Source organism: Rhinopithecus bieti, unplaced genomic scaffold (assembly GCF_001698545.2).
Source record: "Rhinopithecus bieti isolate Rb0 unplaced genomic scaffold, ASM169854v2 scaffold_5626, whole genome shotgun sequence".
NCBI classification, from domain to species: Eukaryota; Metazoa; Chordata; class Mammalia; order Primates; family Cercopithecidae; genus Rhinopithecus; species Rhinopithecus bieti.
Genome location: NW_016805666.1, coordinates 6401116 through 6422008, shown reverse-complemented (window position 1 = coordinate 6422008; position 20893 = coordinate 6401116). Strand labels below are relative to the sequence as shown.

The window sequence follows — 20893 nt, the reverse complement described above, 5'->3', positions numbered from 1 at the left end:
CTGGGACTACAGGCGCCGCCACCTCGCCCGGCTAGTTTTTTGTATTTTTTTTTTTAGTAGAGACGGGGTTTCACCATGTTAGCCAGGATGGTCTCGATCTCCTGACCTCGTGATCCGCCCGTCTCGGCCTCCCAAAGTGCTGGGATTACAGGCTTGAGCCACCGCGCCCGGCCTAGAATTTGCTTCTTTATCAAGACATCTCGTCTCATCTTGCTAACTTTCCACCTTTGCTCAGTTTTATACCAATTTGTCATTCAGAACCAACTGTAATTTATGTTGAATAAGAGAGAGAAAGTATAGACTGCGAAATGAGAATAGTAAGGAAAATTACTGAGATATAATTTTCTCTTCTATTTCATATTTCATAATGAAAGGAGAACTATAAAATTATTTTATACCTTTATGGTCTTTAAGTGAGTGAGATAATACTCCCAAGAGTAAGCACATATAGTTATGGGCAGATAATGAAAAATCAGTTCCTCTATAGTATTTCCACGCAGTCTTTATTGTGAAATATGCCATTAAGGAAAATACATACACATGTAAATAAATATGCAGCTTCACTTTCACAAATTTTTATAAATGTGAACACCCATGTAACCACCACCAAGGTCAATAAACAGAACCTTTCCAGCACCCTCAGAGCCCATCGGCGCTTCTTCCCAATTCCAACCTTCTTTTCCCCTAATAAATGTAATGACATCAAATTTTATGATAATCTCTTCTTTTTATTTTCTTTATTTTTTTTCCGTAGCCCTCTGCATTTTTAGATGATATAGTTTAGTTTGACTGTGTTTTAACATTTTGTATAAATGGAATCATTCTTTCATGTTTGGTTTCTCTCACTCAATTTTATGTTTGTGAGATTCATCGATGGTGTTTCAGGAAGCTGTAGTTTGTCAACTTCCAATGCTGTCTGATATTCCATTGCATAAACACTCCACTATTTACTTAACTACTTGCTGTTGATGGATATTTAACTCGTCCCCAGTACTTATTAGTAATACTATTGTGGATATTTTCATCCATGTCTCCTAGTACTCATACCTTCAAACCTTTTGAACATAACATAATCTTGGATTTTACCTATGATTTCGGAGTATGTTCTTCTTCTACATATGTTTTCTTCAGTGACTGCCACTTGTATTTGTTCAAAATTTAGATATCAAATTTAGGAGTAAACCTTTTCCCAGGTATGGAATTTTAAATATTATAGAAATCTATACCACATATTTCTCTGTAGGCTTTATTGTGAATTTCTGGTGATGTATAAATGTTTCTACTCTCTATTCTATTCCTTGGTTTTTGTTCCTTCTGTAACAGTTATTAAAAGATATTTTATTTTATTTAAAGCCCCTAATCCCTATAATAGTAATATAGAAAATCTTTTGCATTGTGTGGTAGTTGCTTTCATTAGAGACTTTGAGAGCACTTTATAGGCATTGTCTGGTGGAGAACATTTTCAGAAAGGATAAAACATTAAAATTCTGTATAAATTCATTGTGCTTTTCTAGGCTAACAGGAAAGGAAAAAGAAATAAGTGTCTTAGGAAGACTGAAAGACTAATCTAGCATTTTCTCATTTATGCTTCTTGGTCAAGCATTTGGAGAAATTATTTGAAATGTTGAAGATTAACCAGAAGGGAAATGTCCAGATAGTAAGGAAGCCCAAATGGACATTAATTTATTTCAATACCTTTTACAGAGTCTGAGAGGCTTAGAGATTAACTCCATGAGCAGAGACAGTTTCAACCCCGAGGCTTAACCTACTATTATATCCATTGCCTACAACTGTTTCTGGAGAGAAACATCATTCTGTTCTCCTGGGTCCATGTATGACTGCCTGAATGCTTCTCCAGTGAGGTTTATGACATCACCAACCACACAATGTCTATGTTGGTCAAGGTCCTCTTGGGGGCAGCAGAGCAGCAGTTGCTGTCTACTTGGGAGTTACTGAAGAGTCAGAGAAGTCCTGGTATTGAGGGAAATTCCAGACTGAGAGAAAGACCAGAAGACAAGAGTGGAAGTGTCAGGATCAAGAAAAGATAAAAATGTATACAGCTATGTTCTGGAGGCAGATGTGGGCTGGAAGTTAAATACAGAGAGCATGTAATATTTGCTTTCTCATCAAATGCTTCCTCAGTCCTTAATTTGGGACAGATCTTCAGGGAGGTAATGAGGTCTCCGCCCAATGTCGTATTAAGACATATAAACAAGTGTCATGAACTAAGTGCAATGAAGATAAGTAAGAGGTGCTGTGGGAATTCCAAAACAGTGACTGTGGGAGTGGGGAGGTGACAGATGGTGGAGGTGGCAATGGGGAGGACTTCATATGTGGATGACATTCATCGCAGGTCTTAGAGAATGAGTTGCCAGAGAAATAACAGGGAGACATTAGGGTATATATTGCACACCTTGGCAATGATGAGCTGTTCAGCTGAGCCATAATGTAATGTCCCTTTGAGGAAGTGGGGAAGACAAGGCAGTCAACTTTGCCATCTGTGCATCTCCCCTCTAAGCAAGTATCTCTTTTAATATGCTCTGAGGATAAAGTCCATGAACGCTCTTCATCGATACTCCTTATTTCCATGGCTCTTTGGGGTTCTTCCTTAAGAGAATGAAGAATAGTTTATTTTGCAGAAAATTGAGAAGTTTTATTATCTGGTTAAACCCAGAAATCCCCAAGGGCGATATGAAATATGAGCCCTCACTCTGCTACAACATCACAAGATAAGGACATGGGATAGGCAGAAGGGACTTCACTGGTAAGATAAAATGTGTCAACGTATCATTTAACCTTTGCTCATTGTTCCGCTTGGGTCCCCTTCGTGAGCCCTAGGCATCTCCAGACTCTCTGGACTTAAATGTTTAGTGTTCTAGATATTGTTTATTTAATTATCCAAATTGCATGTGATAGGAGCCTTTTTGACAGTCTTACTCTCTTAATGGACGTAGTATGATCTGACATGAATTTGTTTTATCACCCACTGTGAACTCAGCAGTTTGAATTTCCTTTTTGCACTGGCTTCCAGGACAGTAGTTTAATTATCAATTGTAATGATTATTGCTAAGACATATTAGAAATATTAAAGTCTGATATTAAAGTGGGATAAATTATGCAGATGAACAGTCAAGGGTCGTAATCCCCCATTCATTATGAAGAACTTGATGTTAACTGAAGATGAAATCTTTGTTGCCAAGATGCATCTACATATATGGAATTTTCCTCCTTTTTTTTTTTCTTTTTGCTTTTCTTCCTAGTTTTAACAATAGTGTCTGCTGATATCCATACATCTGTCTGGCCTGATATAACCCTTGATGGGAATACATACCACTCTCCTAAGCCCCATGCATATATAAGTCAGGCAGTTTCAGATCTGTACAAACCATGGTGCTAATTATGACACATGAAAGCAACAAGGCTTGAAAATATCAGAATCTGACTTAGTATTGTTACTTACCATAGGAAAAAAAAAAAGACCAAGCCCTGAAAAGTACGAACATCAAAAATTTTACCTCCTGCTACACTTAAAAAAATAATTTTTAAGTGATTTTTCATAAATGTAGGTCAAATTACATATCAAAGACATCCTAAATGTGCCACACTGTCACGTTTCTTCCACACAGTCCCTCACTATAGGACTGTAATATTTCCCAAACGACGGTGAGCCAGACTGCTTTCTCTAGCTTGTCCTCAGAACCACCAACGTCTCACATCTGTTTCCTTCTATATTGCATCAGATATATCTGTCCTTTTCTGTGTGTTGTATTTATTAAAACACTCAGCCGGGCGCAGTGGCTCATGCCTGTGATCCCAGCACTTTGGGAGGCCAAGGCAGGTGTATCACCTGAGGTCTGGAGTTCCAGACCAGCCTGGCCAACATGGTGAAACTCCGTCTGTACTAAAAATACAAAAAATTACCTGGGCGTGGTGGCCAGCACCTGTAATCCCAGCTACTGGGGAGGCTGAGGCAGGAGAATCACTTGAACCCAGGAGGCAGAGGTTGCAGTGAGCCGAGATCGCACCATTGCACTCCAGCCTGGGCAACAAGAGTGAAACTCCATCTCAAAAAAAAAAAAAAAAAGAAAAAGAAAGAAAGAAAGAAAAAACAGTCTTTCATGTTTGAGAAGGGTTACAATTGGTGATGCTAATATAAATGTAATTCTTAGGATTATATTTATTTTACATAAGTGCACCACTGTTTTCTTTTGTTACTTTACTGCATTTTATCTTTTATATGTATTTACCTGGATTCCTCTGTTGGTTACATTCTCTTTGAGAACAGTGCTTATATGTTTTTTAAAAAAATCTAGCAACCAATGAATTCCCCATATTCTGATGAAAATAATAGGTGCCTATTCCCCTCAGCTCTATTTTGCCTAGTTGGAAACATGACTTTAAAAGAAATTTGGGCAAATCAGTAGTCAGAGGTCTGGAAATCAAGAAAGTCCTGAGTTTTCAAGTCTAACTCTGGTGCTAATTTGCTCAGTTATTTTTGGTGGATTTTTTTTCAGCATTGCTTTTCTTGTCTATAAAATTAAGGGATTTGGGCTAGATTTTCTCTAATATTTCTGTCATTGTATAGTTCTGTAGAAACAAATTATTATAAACCTTGAACTATCTTTGATTTAGCCGTGATTAAAATGAAAATTGAAGTCTGAGGCTATAAGGTGTTTTGTATTGTTTTGTTTTTGTTTTTTAAAGCAGGAACCTTGAGAACCTGATAAGCTGTTGACACAAGTGTTTTGAGAATAGCAGGTAATTACTAGCTGATTTTTAAATTGACAAAGGAAAAGGTTCGTAAATGTTTGCATATCTTCATTTACCACAAAATGTAAGTAAATCTGTACTTATTTGCATCTAATTATTATGGAAATGGAGTTTATATATCAATTAGTTAACCAAAAGGGAGATATACTTTCCTATCATGTTAAAATATTTATTTTAATCGCAGTTCCAGGTGTTGTCGGCTTATATCCTTGAAATTATATTTATTATAATTACATGCATTTGAGAAAAATGTTTTTTATAGAAAACTATCTAAAGTTGTGAACTGTTCACCATGGGAGGTTGTACATGCTTAGAAACTGTGATAATTAACCTACTATGACCTCATCAATTTTGCTTTAATTAACTCAACCAGTATCAACACCATAGTTTCTTTTAAAATGAGAACACATATAAAATGCTCTTCTTAGTAAAAAGTCATTTTACAAGTAAAAGAAAGGTCTCTAACTAATTAAAACACAAGATCAAATATTATTTTTTTACAACGGATACTAAGAAATCTAAGTGATCTCAACATATTATTGAAAATTCAGCAACATAATGCTGTCTTTTTTGACAAAAAGTTACATGAAATATCTTTAATAAATTTATTGCATTTCCAGGAAAGTAAAACCAATGTCATGTTTTGTTTATGATAACTCATCAACCTCCTGTCTCAACACTCTACCTGCAGGGAAAAAATACTATTGTGATTCTCGGTGCCAGTGTTAGTCTCTTCATCTCCTCTGTACGCTATTCCAACTGTTGGTTGGTAGCTACTCTAACCCACACAACTCAGGAAAAGGGTTAGGTATTATTGGCGAGCGTGGCTGTTTAGGTGACAGTAACAAGCACATACCCTCCTGTTGTCATGGGTTGCTAGTTTACCTCCAGTTGGGTAGGGGAAATGAGTTGAAAAAAGTAAGAGAATGCTTAGGTAAAATGCGAAGGAGTATAAGAAATATGTACTTAGGAATTTTTCCACCACTGTCAATCATTACAAATTAAAAATGTATTGCTACAATGCAGTGATTATAATACACTGAATATATCGTAGAAAAGGTTAAATTGGTGACAGCTCCATAGCATATGGGCATATAAAATATGAGTAGAAATGTGTTTGGAGTTGAACTTCCAACCAGGCTGTCAATTTGACCACTTCAGCATTATCCCAAGCTCACTATAATCTTTCAATGATTCTAACACCCCGGAAAATAACTTTCCCCTTGATTGCAAATACCACTGTTATATGCACAGAACCCAGAATTTACTGATGGAGTGAAAACCTACAGATGGTCCGCTAAGAGTTCCTTTCCCCATCAATTTACTTATCAAGAGAATTATTACATTAGTGACACATGATCCTAACCGCTGACCCCAGTTGTTTGGTTCAGGAATGGATACACTTAACTCCAGCTAGGTTAGAGTCACTTCTCTCTGAGATTTCTGATCTTCAAGCTAAGAACTGTGTTGGTATCTCTTGGTAGGCTGCAAGGTTGGCATGTAAGACATCATTGGTGTTGGCAGCTATGTTTCCAAAGTGTAGACAGGACTGTTATAGTAAGGGTAGAATGAAGTCATTCCTAGAGAAAGCAGAGAAGAGAGGTGGGAGTGGAATGGGGTTGGGAATCCTGAAGACTCTCAAGTCCCTGATTCCAGATGTTTCCGAAGCTTGCTATGGCTTTGCTATTCAAATATTGTGTAAGATATATCCGTATTCTCCCAACGTATTCCCATTTTGCTTAAGCTAGCTGGAATTTTTTTATTCATATAAAACAAAATCTAACTAACACGGCTTTCTTTTATTATGTTGTGTCTGGTTACTAATAGTGTCTAATGGAGTTAGACTGAAATTCTGTTACCAGAAAGTGATACACATAATATCCATGGTTTCTACAGAATGTGCTTCAGTCTGAAGTTGCGGGTTATGAAAGCTAGTCTTCCAATAATTCCCTATGTATCAATAAATGTGTAATTTTGACTGTTCAGTTAACTCAGAATGGCAGACATGAACAGTCAAACATAAGAAGACATAAAGATATGAATGTGAGTCAATGTGTGAAAAAGTTGCATATCTCTTGAGGGGTGAAAAAGTTAAGAAAAGTTGTATTTGAGGTAAAAGGTATCTTTGAAATCATCTAATTCATTCTCATGTCTTTTCCAGATGGATGGACTTAGGCAAGAATGAAGACGGGTTTATAGCGATTAACAACATGACTGTGTTTTCTTGACTTGGGGATCAGTGTTCTCTGTGGAATTCCATGTGGATTGAAGAACATTAACTTGCTGTGTGACCTTTTTTCTCTGGGTCACAGTTTGTCCCTGTAACCTGATTGAATCATACCAGATGGTAAATAAGATTCCTTCTGGCTCCAATATTCTATGATTCAATAATTTTTTGCTGCATAAAATTATTATACAATGTTTATATATCTATGTGGAAATTCTTAAAGAGAAAGAAAAAACTGAGAGGAGAAAAAACTAGGCCAGAAGGACAAAAAACCCACAAGTAACACAAATTAAGACGAAAATATAATTGATTTATTTGGCAGTTGACAAATTGAATTATTAAAGTCCTTTTAGGAGCCATCTTGCCTTTTACATCTGGCTTATAAATAACTTTTACTATTTAATTTTTTTTTAATTTTACTTTAAGTTCTGGGATACATGTGCAGAACATGCAGGTTTGTTACATAGGTATACATGTGCCATGGTGGTTTGCTGCACCCATCAACCCATCATCTAGGTTTTAATCCCTGAATACATTAGGTATTTGTCCTAATGCTATCCCTCCCCTTGCCCCCAACCCCCCGAAAGGCCCTGGTGTGTGATGTTCCCCTTCCTGTGTTCGTGTGTTCTCATTGTTCAGCTGCCACTTATGAGTGAGGACACGTGGTGTTTGGTTTTCTGTTCCTGTGTTAGTTTGCTGAGAGTGATGGCTTTCAGCTTTATCCATGTCCCTGCAAAAGACATGAACTCATTCTTTTTTATGGCTGCATAGTATTCCATGGTGCATCCGTACCGCATTTTCTTTATCCAGTCTATCATCGATGGGCATCAGGGTTGGTTCCAAGTCTTTCCTATGCTAAATAATGCTTCAATAAACATACGTGTGCGTGTGTCTTTATAGTAGAATGATTTATAATCCTTTGGGTATATACCCAGTAATTGCTGGGTCAAATGATATCTCTGGTTCTAGATCCTTGAGGAATCACCACACTGTCTTCCACAATGGTTGAACTAATTTACATTCCCACCAACAGTGCAAAAACGTTGCTATTTCTCCACAGCCTTGCCAGCATCTGTTGTTTCCTGACATTTTAATAATCACCTTCTAACTGGTGTGAGATGGTATCTCATTGTGATTTTGATTTGCATTTCTCTAATGACCAGTGATGATGAGCTTTTTTCATATGTTTGTTGGGTGCATAAATGTCTTCTTTTAAGAAGTGTCTGTTTATATCCTTCACCCACTTTTTGATGGGGTTGTTTGTTTTTTTCTTGTAAATTTGTTTAAGTTCCTTGTAGATTCTGGATATTAGACCTTTGTCATACGAGTAGCTTGCAAAAATTTTTTCCCATTCTGTAGGTTGCCTGTTCACTCTGATGATAGTTTCTTTTGCTTTGCTGAGGCTTTTCAGTTTGATTAGATCCCATTTATCAATTTTGACTTCTGTTTCAATTGCTTTTGGTGTTTTAGTCCTGAAGTCTTTGCCCATGCCTATGTCCTAAATGGTATTGCCTAGGTTTCTTCTAGGGTTTTTGAAGGGGTGGCCTGCCCCTCCACACCTGTGGGCATTTCTTGTTAGGTGGAACGAGAGGCTTGAGAAAAGAAATGAGACACAGAGACAAAGTATAGAGAAAGAAAAAGTGGGCCCAGGAGACTGGCGCTCAGCATACAGAGGACCCACGCGGGCACTGGTCTCTGAGTTCCCTTAGCATTTATTGATCATTATCTTTACCATCTTAGAAAAGTGGAAGTGGCAGGATAATAGGATCATCGTAGGGAGAAGGTCAGCAGTAAGACATATGAATAAAGATCTCTGTGACATAAGTTTAAGGAAAAGTGCTGTGCCTTGATATGCATATGCAAACATCTCCATAACATTTTAGTACATAAAGAGCAGCATTGCTGCTAGCTCGTCTCACCTTTCACCCTAAGGCGGTTTTCTCCCATCTTAGTAAATAGAACATACAATTGGGTTTTACACCGAGATGTTCCATTGCCCAGGGATGGGCAGGAGACAGATGCTTTTCTCTATCTTAACTGCCAAGAGGCCTTCTTTCCTCTTATACTAGTCCTCCTCAGCACAGACCCTTCACAGGTGTCAGGCTGGGGACGATCAGGTCTTTCCCTTCCCAGAGGCCATATTTCAGACTATCACATAGGGAGAAACCTTGGACAATACCTAGCTTTCCTAGGCAGAGGTCCCTGTGACCTTTGGCAGTGTACCTGTCCCTGGGTACTTGAGATTAAGAGAATGGTGATGACTTTTCACAAGCATACTGCCTTCAGGCACTTGTTTAACAAAGCACACCCTGCACGGCCCAGAATCCGTTAAACCTTGAGTCACCACAGCACATGTCTCTTGCAAGGACAAGGTTAGGGGTAGGGTCACCGATTAACAGCATCTCAAATACAGAACAAAATGGAATCTCTTATGTCTACTTCTTTCTATATAGACACAGTAACAGTCTGATCTCTCTTTCTTTTCCCCACAGGTTTTTATGGTTTTGGGTTTTACACTTAAGTTTTTAATCCATCTTGAGTTAATTTTTTATGTAAGGTGTTAGGAAGAGATCCAGTTTCTGTTTTCTGAATATGGCTAGCCAGTTTTTCCAGCACCATTTATTAAATAGAGAATCTCTTCCCCATTGCATGTTTTTGTCAGGTTTGTCAAAGATCAGGTGGTTGTAGATGTGTGGTGTTATTTTTGAGGTCTCTATTCTGTTCCCTTTGTCTATATATCTGTTTTGGTACCAGTAGCATGCTGTTTTGGTTACTGTACCCTTGTAGTATAGTTTGAAGTAAGGTAACGTGATGCCTCCTGCTTTGTTCTTTTTGCTTGGGATTGTCTGGCTATATGGGCTCTTTTTTGGTTTCATATGAAATTTAAGGTAGGTTTTTTTGTAATTCTGCAAAGAAAGTCACTTGTAGTTTGATGGGAATAGCATTGAATCTATACTGTGGGCAGTATGGCCATTTTCTTGGTATTGATTCTTCTTATCCATGAGCATGGAATTTTTTCCATTTGTTTGTGTCCTCTCTTATTTCTGTGAGCAGTGGTCTGTAGTTCTGCTTAAAGAGGTCCTTCATGTCCCTTGTAAGTTATATTCCTAGGTATTTTATTCTTTTTGTAGCAATTGTGAATGGGAGTTCACTCATGATTTGGGTCTCTATTATTGATGTTTAGGAATGCTTGTGATTTTTGCACATTGATTTTGTATCCAGAGACTTTGCTGAAGTTGCTTATCAGCTTAAGGAGGTTTTGGGTTGAGATGATGGGATTTTCTAAATATACAATCATGTCATCTGCAAACAGAGACAATTTGACTTCCTCTCTTTCTATTTGAATACGCTTTATTTCTTTCTCTTGCCTGATTGTCCTGGCCAGAACTTCCAACACTATGTTGAATAGGAGTGGTGAGAGAGGGCATCCTTGTCTTGTGCCAGTTTTTAAAGGGAATGCTTCCAACTTTTGCCCATTCAGTATGATATTGGCTGTGGGTGTGTCATAAATAGCTCTTATTATTTTGAGACATGTTCCATCAATACCAAGTCTTGCTCTGTCACCAGGCTGGTATGCATTGGTGTGATCTTGGCTCACTGCAACCTCTGCCTCCCTGGTTCAAGTAATTCTCCTGCCTCAGCCTCCCGAGTAGCTAGGACTACAGGTACGTGCCACCATGCCTAGCTAATTTTTGTATTTTTAGTAGAGACGGGGTTTCACCATGTTGGCCAGGATGTTCTCGATCTCCTGACCTTGTGATCCACCCCCCTGGCCTCCCAAAGTGTTGGGATTACAGGCATAAGCCACCATGCTGGCCCAAGAGTTTTTAGCAAGAAGGGATGTTGAATTGTCTTAAAGGCTTTTTCTGCATCTTTTGAGATAATCAAGTGGTTTTAGTCATTGGTTCTGTTTATGTGATGGATTACACTTACTGATTTGCATATGTTGAACCAGCCTTGCATCCCAGGGATGAAGCATTCTTGATCGTGGTGGATAAGTGTTTTGATGTGCTGCTGGATTTGGTTTGCCAGTATTTTATTGAGGATTTTCGCATTGATGATCATGAGTGATATTGGCCTGAAATTTTCTTTTGTTGTTTCTCTGCAAGGTTTTTGTATCAGGATGATGCTGGCCTCATAAAATGAGTTAGGGAGGAGTCCTTTTTCTATTATTTGGAGTAGTTTCAGAAGGAATGGTATAAGCTCCTCTCTGTACCTCTGGTAGAATTTGGCTCTGAATCCATCTGATCTTGGGCTTTTTTTGCTTGGTAGGCTGTTAATTACTGCCTCAATTTCAGAACTTGTTATTAATCTATTCAGGGATTTGACTTCTTCCTGGTTTACTCTTGCAAGGGTGTATGTGTCCAGGAATTTATGCATTTCGTCTAAATTTTCTAGTTTATTTGCGTAGAGTTATTCACAGTATTCTCTGATGGTAGTTGGTATTTCTGTGGGATCAGTGGTGATATACCCTTCATCATTTTAATTGTATTGTTCTTTTTTTTCTTCTTTATGAGTTTAGCTAGTGGTCCTTCTATTTTGTGCATCTTTTCAAAAAACTGGCTCTTTGATTCACTGGTTTATTTTGAGGAGTTTTTTGTGTCTCTATCTCCTTCAGTTCTTCTCTGATCTTCATTACTTCTTGTCTTCTGCTAGCTTTTGAATTTGTTTGCTCTTGCTTCTCTAGTTCTTTTCATTGTGATGTTAGGATGTCCATTTTAGATCTTTCCCACTTTCTATTGTTGGCATTTAGTGCTATCAATTTCACTCTTAACATTGTTTTAGCTGTGTCCCAGAGATTCTGGTACATTGTCTCTTTGTTCTTGTTAGTTTCAAAGACCTTCTTTATTTCTGCCTTAATTTCCTTATTTACCCATTAGCCATTCAGGAGCAGGCTGTTCAATTTCCACATAGTTGTGCAGTTTTGAGTGAATATCTTAATCCTGAATTCTAATTTGATTGCACTGTGGTGTGAGAGACTGTTATGATTTTTCTTTTGCATTTGTCAAGAAGTGTTTTACTTCCAATTATGTGGTCGATTTTAGAATATGTGCTATGTGGTGCTGAGAAGAATGTGCATTCTGTTGATCTGGGGTGGAGAGTTCTGTAGATGTCTATTAGGTCCGCTTGGTCCAGAGCTGAGTTCAAGGCCTGCACACCCTTGTTAATTTTCTGTTTCATTGAACTGTCTAATATTCACAGTGGGGTATTAAATTCTCCCACTATTATTGTGTGGGAATCTAAGTCTCTTTGTAGGTCTCTAAGAACTTGTTTTATGAATCTGGGTGCTTCCGTATTGGGTGCATATGTATTTAGGATAGTCAGCTTTTCTTGTTGCATTGATCCCTTTACCATTACATAATTCCCTTCTTTGTCTTTAGATCTTTGTTGGTTTAAAGTCTGTTTGATCAGAGACTATTGCAACCCCTACTTTTTTCGCTTTCCATTTTCTTGGTAAATATTCCTCCATCCCTTTATTTTGAGCCTACATGTGTCCTTGCACATGAAATGGGTCTTCTGAATACAGCACACTGATGGGTCTTGACTCTTTATCCAATTTGCCAGTTTGTGTTTTTTAGTTGAGGCACTTAGCCCATTTACATTTAAGGTTAATATTATTGTGTGTTAATGTGATTCTGTCATCATGATGCTAGTTGGTTATTTTGCACATTAGTTGATGCAGTTTCTTCATAGTGTCATTGGCTTTATATTTTGGTGTGTTTTTGCAGTGGCTGGTACCAGGTTTTTCTTTCCATATNTTTTTGAGACGGAGTCTCGCTCTGTCGCCCGGGCTGGAGTGCAGTGGCCGGTTCTCAGCTCACTGCAACCTCCGCCTCCCGGGTTTATGCCATTCTCCTGCCTCAGCCTCCCGAGTAACTGGGACTACAGGCGCCCGCCACCTCGCCCGGCTAGTTTTCTGTATTATTTAGTAGAGACGGGGTTTCACCGTGTTAGCCAGGATGGTCTCGATCTCCTGACGTCGTGATCCGCCCGCCTCGGCCTCCCAAAGTGCTGGGATTACAGGCTTGAGCCACCGCGCCCGGCCTATTTCTCCTTTTCTTATGAAGCTTAGTTTGGCTGGATATGAAATTCTGGGATGAAAATTCTTATCTTTAAAAATGTTGAATATTGGCCCCTGCTCTCTTCTGACTTGTAGGGTTTCTGCTGAGAGATCTGCTGTTAGTCTGATGAGCTTCCCTTTGTGGGTAACCTGACCTTTCTCTCTGGCTACCTTAACATTTTTTCCTTCATTTAAACCTTGGTGAATCTGATAATTATGTGTCTGGGGGTTGCTCTTCTTGAGGAGTATCTTTGTGGTGTTGTCTGTGTTTCCTGAATTTGAATGTTGCCCTGTCTTGCTAGGTTGGGGAAGTTCTCCTGGATAATATCCTGAAGTGTGTTTTCCAACTTGGTTCCATTCTCCCCATCACTTTCAGGTATATCAATCTATCATAGGTTTGGTCTTTTCACATAGACCCATATTTCTTGGAGGCTTTGTTCATTCCTCTTCATTCTTCTTTTCTCTAATCTCGTCTTCATGCCTTCTTTTGGTAAGTTGATCTTCAATCTCTGATATCCTTTCTTCTGCTTGATTGATTTGGCTATTGATACTTGGGTATGCTTCATGAAGTTCTTGTGCTGTGTTTTTCAGCTCCATCAGGTCATTTATGTTCCTCTTTAAACTGGTTATTCTAGTTAGCAGTTCTTGTAACTTTTTATCAAGGTTCTTAGCTTCCTTGCATTGGGTTAGAACATGCTCCCTTAGCTCAGAGGAGTTTGTTTTTAATCCACCTTCTGAAGCCTACTTCTGTCCATTTATCAATCTTATTCTCTGTTCAATTTTGTGCCCTTGCTGGAGAGGAGTTGTGATCATTTGAAGAAGAGGCATTCTGGTTTTTGGAATTTTCAGCATTTTTGCACTGGTTTTTCCTTATCTTCGTGGATTTATCTACCTTTGATCTTTGAGGCTGATGACCTTTGGATGGGGTTTATGTTGTGGGGGGCATCCTTTATGTTGATGTTGATGTTTGTTAGTTTTTCTTCTAACAGTCAGGCCCCCTCTTCTTCAGGTCTGCTGCAGTTTACTGGAGGTCCACTCCAGACCCTGTTCACCTGGGTATCACCAGTGGAGGCTGCAGAACAGCAAAGGCTGCTGCCTGCTCCTTTCTCTGGAAGCTTTGTCCCAGAGGGGCACTGGCCTGCAGCCAGCCATTGCTCTCCTGTATGAGGTGTCTGTTGACCCCTGTTGGCACCAGCCTGCAGCCAGCCATTGCTCTCCTGTATGAGGTGTCTGTTGACCCCCATTGGCACCAGCCTGCAGCCAGCCATTGCTCTCCTGTATGAGGTGTCTGTTGACCCCTGTTGGGAGGTTTCTCCCAGTCAGGAGGCATAGGGGTCAGGGACCCACTTGAGGAGGCACTCTGCCCCTTAGTAGAGCTGGTGAGCTGTGCTGGGAGAATTCCTCTTGTCAGGATCCGCTGCTCTCTTCAGAGCCAGCAGGCAGGAAAGATTAAATCTACTGAAGCTGCACCCACAGCCGCCCCTTCCTCCAGGTGCTCTGTCCCAGGGAGATGGGAGTTTTGTCTGTAAGGCCCTGCCTGGGGCTATTACCTTTCCTTCAGAGATGCCCTGCCCAGTGAGGAGGAATCTAGAGAAGCAGTCTGGCCACAGCCGCTTTTCTGTGCCCAGCCCATACCTCCCAGCCTCCTTAGCACTGTCAGGGGAAAACCTCCTACTAAAGCCTCAGTAATGGCGGACGCCCCTTCACCCACCAAGCTCTATTGTCCCAGGTTGACTTCAAACTGCTGTGCTGGCAGCAAGAATTTCAAGCCAGTGGTTCTTAGCTTGCTGGGCTCTGTGGGAGTGGGACCCGCTGAGCCTCATCACTTGGCTCCCTGGTTTCAGCCCCCTTTCCAGGGGAGTGAATGGTTCTGTCTTGCTGCGGTTCCACACACCACTGGGGTACGAGAAAATACTCTTGCAGCTAGCTTGGGATCTGCCCAAACAGCCGCCTAGTTTCGTGATTGAAACCCAGGGCCCTGGTGGTGCAGGCACACGAGGGAATCTCCGGATCTGCAGATGGCAAAAACCACTGGAAATGCGTCCTCACCTGGCTGGGTAGCACAGTCCCTCATGGCTTCCCTTGGCTGGGGGTGGGGGGGGGAGGTCCCCGGCTTCTTGTACTTCCTGGGTGAAGCGACACCCCACCCTGCTTCTGCTTCACCATCCGTGGGTTGGACTCACGGCCTCAGCAGTTCCAGTGAGATGAACTGGTTACCTCAGGTGGAAATGCAGAAATCACCCGCCTTCTGCGTCGGTCTCGCTGGGAGCTGCAGATGAAGCCATCTTGGCCCCTCCTATTTACTTTTTTATTTTTAGTATAAGCGCAATGTTTTTCAATTAAGAATACATCAGAATCAGATTCAGGAAATAATTCCATGAAGAACACTTACAACTTTGGCCTGGAGGATGAAATGTATTATATTTTTAAAAGCTTAGCTGTGATGATACTATCAAATTTATCGTATCTTAAAGCGAGTTACAGGGAGAATATTAACAATGACGTGTTTCTGGGTAATGTAGAAATTTCCGTAATATGTTAAGATAGACAAACTCAAACACAATTGTTTTCTAGAATTAGGCTTGAATCTAGGTGCCACTGCTTATTATCTGTGTATCCTTGGCAAGTTACCAAACCTTTCTAAGCTTCAACTTCCTTTTTTTGTTTTTGCTTTTTTTGTAAAATGAGGATACTATTTATACTTAATTCAGAGGATTATTGTATGTATTAAATGAGACAATGTGTGTAAAGGTACCACGGTGCTTTGCATGCAGCAAGTGTTCAGTAGCTGCTCCTATTAGTGAGTCCTAATGAAGTGTGCCACTTATACTGGAGATAACTCTGATAAAAGAGGGCACCTACAAGCAAGGTGGACTCCAGATTTCTGTTAGCATTCCCATGAATAAGTAATCTTATTAAATCATGGACATGAAACTTTAATGATGAATTGGAAAATTTCAATCCAAACATATTTTACATGATTCAAAGTGATGTTTAAGGCAGGGCACAGTGATTCACACCTGGAATCCCAGCGTTTTGGGAGGCCGAGGTGGGCGGATCACTTGAGCTCAGGAGTTTGACACCAGCCTGGGCAACCGTCTCTACCAAAAATACAAAATATTAGCCAGGTGTGGTGGCACATGCTTATGGTCCCAGCTACTTGGGAGCCTGAGGTGAGAAGATCGCTTGAGCCTGGAAAACAGAGGTTGCAGTGAGCCTGAGCGATAGAGCCAGACCTTGTCTCCAGAAAAAAAAAAAAAAAAAAAAAGGGTGGTATTTACTATTTATAGAGTCGTTTGTGGTTTACAATACTTTTATATGTAAATAAAAGTGTGTGTATATATGTGGGTATAGGTATAATTTTGAATTTTTTCCATCCACCAAATAACCATATTACTAACTCCATTATTTTTTAATTTTTTAATTTTAAATTTTTGTGGGTACATAATACATAACTTTTGTGGGTACAGAATTTTACTGGGTACATGAGATGTTTTGATACAGGCAAGTAATACATAATAATCACATCATGGAGAACTGAGTATCCATCCCCAAGCATTTATCCTTTTTGTTATAAGCAGCCCAATTACACTCTTCTAGTTCTTTTAAAATGTATAATAATGACGTTACTATCGATTATAGTCACCCTGTTGTGCTATCAATTAATAGGTCCTATTCATTCTTCTAACATTTTTTTGTACCTATTAACCATCCTCCCCTCCCCCCAACCACACTCCTTCTTCCCAGTTCCTAGTAACCATCCTTCTACCCTCTATATTCATGAATTCAATTATTTTGATTTTTTAGATCCCACAAATAAGTGAGAACATGTGATGCTTGTCTTTCTGTGCCTGGCTTATTTCACTTAACATAATATAATAATCTCCAGTTCCATCCAAGTTGTTGCAAATTACAAGATCGCTTTCTTTTTTGTGACAGAATAGTACTTCATTGTGTGTATGTACCGCATTTTCTTTATTTATTCATCTGGTGATGGATATTTAGGTTGCTTCAAAATCTTGGCTATTGTAAACAGTGCTGCAGCAAACATGGGAGTGCAGATATCTCTTCGATATACAGATTTCCTTTCTTTTTTTTTTTTTTTTTTGAGACGGAGTCTCGCTCTGTCGCCCAGGCTGGAGTGCAGTGGCCGGATCTCAGCTCACTGCAAGCTCCGCCTCCCGGGTTCCCGCCATTCTCCTGCCTCAGCCTCCTGAGTAGCTGGGACTACAGGCGCCCGCCACCTCGCCCGGCTAGTTTTTTTTGTATTTTTTTAGTAGAGACGGGGTTTCACAGTGTTAGCCAGGATGGTCTCGATCTCCTGACCTCGTGATCCGCCCGTCTCAGCCTCCCAAAGTGCTAGGATTACAGGCTTGAGCCACCGCGCCCGGCCCAGATTTCCTTTCTTTTGTGTATATACCCAGTAGTGGGATTGCTGGATCATATGGTAGCTGTATTTTAAATTTTTGCAGGAACCTCCAAACTGTTCTCCATAGTGGTTGTACTAATTTATATTCCCACAAACAGTGTACAAGGGTTCCCTTTTCTCCACATCCTCTCCAACATTTGTTACTGCCCCTCTTTTGAATATAACCCATGTTAATTTACTAGGGTGAGATGATGTCTCATTATAGTTTTTATTTGCATTTATCTGATGACCAATGATGTCGAGTACCTTTTCGTATGCCTGTTAACTCCATTCTTTAGATAAAGAAACTCTTTAGAGGTTTGATGTTTACATGGCTAATCCCTGTTGGTATTGTCATTTAAAATCAGGACTTATGACTACTTCTGACCCAGTTCTCTATTTAATTAACGTTTATTGAGCATTTATTAGGAGCAAAGCACTATGATGGGCACTAAGAGAAATATATTGTAGTGCACACTTTTTTTTTCTTTTGCTCCCCTAGCACTTTCTTCGAGAACTGTCCCTTTGTAGGAACTTCCCACAGTTTTCTGAGAACTGCTGCTACCCACCAAACTCACACGATAAGGTGACTGAGAGAGCTTCTACATCAGTCTCACCCCAGCTATCATAAGTAGCCAAAGGAACCACTCAATGTAAATATGGGAGATTCAGAAATCTTTTAATCTGCACCATGGTTCATAGAAGAGAGAGAGAGAATGTGAAAGTGTGTGTGTTTGTGTGTGTATGTGTGTGTGTGTGTGTTTGGGTAAAGTGGACACTTGATACCTTCAAAACTAATTTGAATCTTTCCCTGAGAATTTGGCCTTACAAAAGAAAGTTATCTGTCTATGTGGACTGAAATATGTAGCACTGGGGAAACTGCGGCAATTACATTCTGCTACTGAGGAGAGGAGAAAGCCTGTCTGAGGTGAGAAGGAAAAGCCAAATTAATATTCAGAAGCCCATCAAGTCGTGAAACAGAAAAAATCTAGAAAGTGACTTTTCCATTGTTCTTGAGCCCAGCTGCAGTCTTTCTTAGAGTTTCATGATCCACTCCAATGTTCTTACATTTTTTGGTTGTTAAAGTAGGGGAATTGTATTTTTATTCTATGCAACAAAGATTTATAATTAATAAAAAATCAAGATTAAAGACATAAGATTTCTGCTTCTATGAGCAAGAAACAATATTATATTTCTCAAATGACTAATATTAGGCTAATTGCCTAAGGACTATTGCAGAGCTTGTTGCAATGCAGATTCTAGGACTTCTTCACCTGCAGGTTCTGGTGTAGGATGGCTCCAATTTAGCCTAGACATCTGTGTTTTTAATAAACTTTTCAAATGAGTCTGATGCACAGCAAGAATTTGAAACCTCTGGCAGAAATACTTCTGTAAATATTTTGAGAACATGGCACTGTGACGTCAAGATGGTGCAGGCCATGTCAATTAGGATACATCAGCTGTATTTCAGTTTGGGTACTGATTAGATGGTAAAATTAAACATTTCCTCTTGTGGGACTGTTATCCCTTTGATGTGTTAGGAGGAGGAGAAGAGAGAAAGCAATGTAGTCAGACTTGGGGATTGGGGGCGGGGGTGGAAGAACAAGGAAGAACTGAAGATCAGAATTGGAGATGGTATGTAGGAAATTGGTAATAGATTGCGGGTGGGCAGAGGGAATGGAGCCACTCCTCAGCTTGACTCAGAAACCATTACAGTGTTAGGCATCCCTGGCCAGAAGCAACGGGAAAAGCAAAGGCAGAACAGAAGCTCTTTTGATGGAAGAAGCCACTGTCATGCCTCTGTGTCTCTTTTCTTGACCTGGCCACTGCTGCGAAGGTAGTTTATAGATGTAGTGGATGAGATTTACCTAATCTTTGCCTCCTGACCTCATGGGATATTGCAGATGGGCATCTTGGGAGGAATTATTTCCTATCCCCAAATTGACCCTGCTGTAATTTGCATATACCTCAGCATCTTTCAGAAGTGCAGGCCATCAGCAATGCGTGAAGCAGCTCTAACCACAATCAAGTTACAAGGAGACTCATGAGAAGCTTTTCCATCTGAGAAACACAAAGAGCTCCGTTGATTTTGCTAACACCCCAGAGGTAAGTGTGAGAGCAACACAATTTGTCTCGGTGGTACAGTGAGGAGAAGGGATGGCATAAATGATTCTTGAGTTGTTTCCTAGCCTTGCCAAAAAGCATTACTGGGGAATGGAAACCGGGTGTGATTAAATTCCCAGCAGCTTAGAAAGTCATTGCAGGAGGGAAACTTAGAGATTATCCAGGGCGTAACTCTCTTTACAATTGAGAAACTGAGCTCCAGAGAAAGGAAGTGACGTGTCCCGTTTCACACTTCTAGCTGGTGGCAGAGAGTCAAGTTTAGAATTTAGACCTCTCAACATCGAACTTAGCGTTCAATAGATGTAACCATGAGTAAGACTTCTGACTGTGTACAGGGCATGGGAATATAGCCAGTCCGAGAAACAGAATTCTAACAACAATTATATTAGTCAGTTCAGGCTGCTGTAACAGAATACCACAGACTTACCTGTTCTGTGTCATTATCTAATGGATTCTCAATGACAGATGTGGTTTAAACAACAGAAATTTATTTCCCACAGTTCTGGAGGCTGCAAAGTCCAAGAGCAAGGTGCTTGCTGGTGCCTGCTGAAGGCTTTCTTCCTGACTTGCAGATGGTAAAATGTGACTTTGTATGGTGTGTGGGAGGGAGAGAGGGAAGGAGAGCACATGCACGCACACACACAAGTACGCTCTGGTATCTCTTCTTATAAGGACACTAATATCATCAGATCAAGAACCTACCTTCGTGACCTTATTACCTAAACCTAAATTACCACCTTATAGGCCTATGTCCAAATACAGTTAAATCAGTGGTTAGGGCCTTAACATATGACTTTGGGTGGGATACACAATTCAGTCCATAGCGATGACCATTTCAGACTAGCCTGCATCCTCTGTCCTTGGTCACATTGATGATTTAAATGGAGGCAGGTACTTTCTCTCACTGCCAGCAATAAAGACACTGCTTTTGAAAGGAAGAGGATGCAAGAATACGTATCAATAATGACTTTTTAAAAAAATTTCACTTTAAGTTCTGGGATACATGTGCAGAATGTGTAGGTTTCTTACGTAGATATACACGTGCCATGGTGCCTTGCTGAACCTATCAACCCGTCATCTAGGGTTTAAGCCCTACGTGCATTAGTTATTTGTCCTGATGTTCTCCCTCCCCTTGCCTCCCACCCCCAACAGACCCTGGTGTGTGATGTTCCCCTCCCTGTGTCCATGTGTTCTCATTGTTCAACTCCCACTTACGAGTGAGAACATGCAACACTTTTTTTTTTTTTTTTTGAGATGGGGTCTCACTCTGTCACCCAAGTTGGAGTGCAGTGGCATGATCTTG

General features: G+C 40.1%; 1 long non-coding RNA gene across 3 annotated transcripts; it reads left to right on the top strand.

Moving 5' to 3' along the window:
• The first annotated feature begins 1947 nt into the window (after positions 1 to 1947).
• Positions 1948 to 20166, top strand: LOC108530491 (uncharacterized). Of its 3 annotated transcripts, none has more exons than XR_001885851.1 (5): positions 1948 to 2171; positions 4708 to 4834; positions 6932 to 7117; positions 19439 to 19572; positions 20091 to 20166. It is a non-coding gene; the product is annotated as an uncharacterized LOC108530491 (long non-coding RNA). The 3 variants fall into 3 exon arrangements; XR_001885853.1 differs by having other exon boundaries at positions 4705 to 4758; XR_001885852.1 differs by having other exon boundaries at positions 4705 to 4834.
• The last annotated feature ends 727 nt before the right edge of the window (positions 20167 to 20893 follow it).